Raw genomic sequence first — 6022 nt, forward strand, 5'->3', positions numbered from 1 at the left:
TTGAAACTCACTTTCAAAAATTCAGCTAAATATATAAGTAAACACTGATTTGAAAATATTTTTTCAAAAAAAGAAAAAAGAAAAATTAATATATGTCCATACGGTCTCTAAGGGCTCGTTTGGCATGATATAATTAATCACGGGATTAAATTTGAAATGAGTTTATACTATGTTTGGTTAAGATAAAAGCACAATATAACTAATATCGGAATTAGTTATTATACCAGGGATTGTAGTATTTTGAGATAACTAATAACAGGATAATCAAGATAACCTTTATCCCAACCAAACAACATAAGTCTTCCCAAGTTTTAAAATTTCGATCAAGCTCTTCCCTGTAAAGAAATTTTCCGGGAAAAAAAATAAGCAATTCTGACATCGCATAAGCCAGGCCTAAGCTACGAATAGAGTATTAAGTAAATCAGACAAAAGAATATTGTGCAAATTGCTGTAAGCACACACTAGGTGTAAAATACAAAAAACTCCACGAGTTGATGCAGGTGTTTTCCTGCTATTGTATATAACTAAATTGATATTTTGTTCAATTTCAGAATTATTAAGGAAAGAGCATTACGTTGCGGATAAGGTCAGGAAAGGGTCAAGAATGGTACGCTCAATGGACATGTCTCTCTTGATAATATGGAGTAAGATTTTTCTTTTGCACCATTCTTCTCCGCTGACAAGGAAAGCCTCTTTGCTCTTCGAGTCACTAAGGTTTACGAATTCATCCTATGGTTGAGTTGAGGGGTTCTGCTTCTTGGTTTTTGCAGGACTTTGTTATTGTGGAATAAAGGTATGTATATGTACTGCTAATAGAGTTTTAGTATTGTATTTTTCCATATAGTTATTTGTGCTTCGGCCAATGACAGCTTTCGTCTCTCTATTCTTATGACCTGTGTCTGATTCCTTAGATAAAAAATTCTCCGTCACCAAGGTGTTTGATAAAATTCTTCAATGAATTTGGACCGTGTCTTTAATTTCTTATGCACCCTCCTGGTGTTTTCTATCATCACGAGGTAAGAGAGAAAATAGAAAATTACGAATGCATGTACTATCATATTATCAACAGAGGAGAGCCGAATGTTTGACACGATCTTTTAAACCTTTTTTCTTTCTCCCTTTTCACAAGGCATGAGAGATTATAATTACAGAGATAAATATTTGACGAGTTGTTGTTGTAACTATGCGGATTTTCTATCTTTTATAGGTATCTGTATTTGTATGGTATCTTTGGATGAAACATTACCAAAATATTGCAAGTTAGTTGACTGATATATGGAGCTTTTGTAAGGTGATTGCTTGAAAAGAGACAAAGTGTGAATTGCTTTATTTTAGATGGAATTTGTGTTAAATATTTCACTACATGGGACAGCAACATTTAAACCTTAATGATTTTGCTCCAACTCCTGCAATTTGTGTGTAACTACTTGGATTTGGCAAACTTATTGAGAGAAACAAATTCATGGATTTGGCCAACCATTTTCTCTGGAGACATTATGCATCTTACATTTTCTCTTGATTGCTTGGAGAAATGGTTCAATTTCATCTTTTTCAAAAAAGGACATAATTCACTGCATTCAAGTTATTCTGAGTTTTAGCTTTGCATCTGGGTCCTAATGTTTTGTCTTATTGGACCTTGACATTAGTATTCTGCTTCCTGTTTACAAAGAGTGATTAATTTGTGTTTTTTTTTTCTTTTTGTTAATAAATTTGGTACATTTATTTGATCTTTTCATTTAAAATTTTAGTTCCTTTAGAAGAAGAGATACGGATAGAGACCTAAGATTTTAATGAAGACTTTAGCATCTTTCAAGATGAAATTGCCTTCTTCTTTAGGAAATAGTGCTAACAAGTTGTGTAGTTACCAGATGGTGGTTGGGGATGTTTTGGAAGCATTTTCAGCATCAATCACTTCTTTGAGCATTTGCAGCAAGGTAATATTTGGACTTTTCGGTTCAAGAAATGAATGTCTTTGTTGAATTTTGGTTGTTTGTACTTTTTCAAGAAAATATGTTTATATTTTAATATGAGTGTTGATTGAAGGATTCTAGTTTTCAATGTTACTTGTTTGTTGATAAAGTTATTGCTGAGTTGGAGAAGCATTTATGTGCTGACCTGTCAGAATCCTTTACATTTACCATCACCAGGTTTGTTCCCCATTATCTTACTAAAAAAGCATCATCAGATTTATACACCGTTATCATCATCAGGTATGTCTGTTATGTTCGTGTATTGAATGTTGGTTTGGGAATGAGGAAGGAATGCAAAGTATACCACTGCCTCACAGAATGCATTATACGAAAGGCAATATGCTTCATAGCTGAAGTGTTGGGCCTAAGACTTTATTCTTGCATTTATCTCTATGAAATTAAAACTTGTAGTTCTTCGCTGCTCATTTCATGCACGAGAATGAAATCTTAAAACTATAAGGTGCAGTCCGGTGGAACAAGAAGAATTTTATAAGGTTAACCAGTTCAAATACTTTTAAGACTCTTTGACAAGTGTAACAACGTTTTAACTTTTCGTACTTAGACTTAGTGGGGAGAACAGTAGAGCTTTAAAGGGTAGTTCCCTGCATTATAAATATGAAAGAAATTCGACACCTTCTGAATCTCTTAGGCTGTCAATGTAAGACTGTTGGCCTTCCACTGAAAAGTTTATCCATATGTGAGGATATATAATAAAAGAGATATGGTGTAGCATGGGCATTTCATTTGAGTTCTCTGAGGCCTTCAAGACTCACTCTTATCAAAGTGAGAGCAATTTTCATGAACTCTCACATGATTCCTCTCATACTATAAACAAAAGTGTGTTTTTGTGATACCGCGGTTAGGAGGTGCGAGAGGTTGCAAGTGGCGAGTCAGAGGAGGGGTAGAGGGAGGCTTAAGAAGAACTGGGGTGAAGTGATTAGGCAGGACATGACTCTGCTCCAGCTTACCGAGGACATGACCCTCGATAGAAAGGTGTGGAGGTCGAAAATTAGGGTGGTGGGTTGATAGACAGTCTAGAGTTTGTCTTGTCTTACTAGTAGTAGTTGTACTAGTCGGGTACCTTCCTATTCCTAGTCCCTTGTTTATATACGGTATGTCAGTATTAGCAGTGAGATTGACACTATTCTTGTTGTTTCATTTCCTTGGATCTCTGTCACTATTCGTTGTATTATTTGCTTACATTGTCTTATTACATTGTTGTTGCTATTGTTTCTCTATTGTTCCATTTTTTTTTTACGTTCTTGAGCCGAAAGTCTTTCAGAAACAATTTCTCTACCTTCATAGATAGGGGTAAGGTCTGCGTACACACTACCCTCCACAGACCCCACTTGTGTGATTCCATTGGGTTGTTGTTGTTGGTTATTTTATTTGGTAAATTGACTTTTCTTTAGATTCAAGTCTAGTCTGATTAGATGAGAGCAACAGATGTGCTTAGCAGATAAGATGACATTTTGTTCTCGGCATTTAACATTTTCTTTGCCAGATTTGTCAGTTGTTGTATCGTATTTAGCATGTAAGAAGATGCTAAACCCATTACTCCTAATACTTATCGGGAAAAAACTACTGAAGTTGTCGATTTGTAATTAGCATACTCTCTGCCCATGGCATTAGAAATTTCATGCTTTCCAGCATGTCATATGTTTCCAAATTCAATTAGTTTTGAGGATGGTTTGATTGGATAGGTTAAAAGGAGTCGCTAAGAGACATTTAAATTATGAGCTGCCATATCAAAAGCTTTAGTCTTCTCGCGCCTGTAAATTCTACAATTCAGATGACTAATTTGATTTTATATGTCGTGTTATGTGTTCTCTTTCAGACAAAAAAATTGCGAATTGTGAGTTTGATGAAATAGTATGATTTTTTAATATTGGTTCTTTAATTTATCCAATCTCAATTCTTTGAAAGTAAGTTCTTAGGCAGTTTTCCTGTAGTTATATACAAATTATGATTTCAAAAAATCCCTTTAATAAAGAAAAGAAAAGGATTCGCATTCAGACTTAGTCTTTACACTTCATTTGCAGTATGAGATCTATGATTCTGCACTTGTTAGGCATTCCCTTCTTGAGATCAATCAAGACGCAAATTAGCTTTACGTACAAATATGTCATGTGTACTTGCAGTTGTGATTCTGCATAACTTAGTATGCACATGTATCTGTCTGCTTACTGTGAGTTTATATTTGAGGTAATATACATATAGGTATGGTCCTCTTTGCTCTTTGGAATTACTAAATTCTATTAGTCTCCTATTGATCTTCCAGGGTGACTTTTGCTCCTCACTTTTTTCCGTCTGAACTTCATATTATTTGACAAAGAAATAGAATGAGTTCCTTTAGGCAACCACAATGCTAAAGTTGCATCTAGCATAATTATTCGGTGATCATTGTTCTGTTTATGGATTGTAAATCTTGTCAATGAAAATTTGGTAACTCAGGATGGAGATTGCTTGGATTGGGTAATTCCTCAACATGCAAAGATGATCTTCTTACTCTTTGGAGATACTAAATTCTGATAGAATTTCCTCTTCTCTTCAAGTGATTTCCACTATATATCTTCTCTTTTCGTACAACTTGCTCTTGTTTGGAAGAAAATAAAATTATATTTTGAAGTCTTCACACCGTGCTAAAGTTGCATTTGACATATTTCTTCGATGATTTTTTTATTTTGCTTATGAAAATTACCTCACTCATGTGGATAGACGAAATCTTTTCTGGCAAAGTTGAATCCAAATACTTGAGGTTGAGGGGAAGTCTCTACAAAGTAGAATGTAATGACAATGAAACTTTGCAAAGTAACAATAGAGATAGTTTGGGTAGGGTAGTTCTTTAACATGTAGAGACTATCTGCAGGGTAGTTCCTTTACATGTAGAGACTATCAGGGGTGTATACAGGATTTTCCATAAGCCGTGTCGACATTCAAAAAGTGAACATATGAACAAATCATTAACAATATTGTACTTTAAAAGAAATAAAATTTATATTATATTAATAAAATTTAATTCAAGTATATTATTATAAATCGCCTCAATAAATTTACACCTTGTGAAATATATTAATAATAGCCTCATTGAATATATTTAACTTTTGTTGATATGAGGCACAGAAAGGAGTACAAAGTGGTTGAGTTAACACTCGCCCTTAAATAGGTCAGAGGTTTGATCCTTTTGAGCATTATTTTTATAACAACTAAAGACCAAAATATTAGGCAACAAAAACAAGTCAAATGTAGAATCGAACTCTCGACCTATGCCAGGAAAAGAAGCATTTGACAAATAAGCGGTGTCGACATTTAAAAAGTGAACATATGAACAAATCATTAACAATATTGTACTATAAAGAAATAAAATTCATATTATATTAATAAAACTTAATTCAAGTACGTTATTATAAATCGCCTCAATAAATTTACACCTTGTAAAATATATTTATAATAGCCTCATTGAATATATTTAACTTTTGTTGATATGAGGCATGAAAAGAAGTACACGCAAAGTGGTTGAGTTAGCACTTACCCTTAAATAGGTCAGAGGTTTGATCGTTTTTGAGCATTATTTTTATAACAACTAAAGACCAAAATATTAGGCAACAAATACATGTCAAATGCAGAATCGAACTCTCGGCCTATGCCAGGAAAAGAAGCACTTGACCAGTGAGCTGCAGCGTTTTTTTGTTAGGTAGTGTCATTTTTTTTAATGTACTCGTTTTTCATATTACTAGTCTATGGACACGTACGTTACACGTGTATCACATGTCAAGTAGTATAGATAATATAAATTATATTAAAACAATAGAATAATGAGTAAAAGTAAATTTGAATGAAAAAATACAAGCTGAAATTGATGAACGGTTAATCTATTCGAATGGCTTGATTGTCAAATGACAAATGATTAGATTGCATAGCATATGAACCTGCAATTGAACAACTAAATTTAGTAAGGTAGGTAAAATTTATAATGAGTTAAATTTTGATGTTATTAGGGGTAAACATGTAATATATTAATATCATACCTATAATTCTTTATAGATGATATT

At 33.4% G+C, this 6022-nt stretch overlaps 1 long non-coding RNA gene across 1 annotated transcript; it reads left to right on the plus strand.

Moving 5' to 3' along the window:
• The first annotated feature begins 280 nt into the window (after nt 1–280).
• LOC104090094 (uncharacterized) lies at nt 281–4605 on the plus strand. The gene is made up of 2 exons (XR_011414109.1): nt 281–450; nt 552–4605. It is a non-coding gene; the product is annotated as an uncharacterized lncRNA (long non-coding RNA).
• The last annotated feature ends 1417 nt before the right edge of the window (nt 4606–6022 follow it).

This window comes from Nicotiana tomentosiformis, chromosome 2 (genome assembly GCF_000390325.3).
Source record: "Nicotiana tomentosiformis chromosome 2, ASM39032v3, whole genome shotgun sequence".
NCBI lineage: Eukaryota > Viridiplantae > Streptophyta > Magnoliopsida > Solanales > Solanaceae > Nicotiana > Nicotiana tomentosiformis.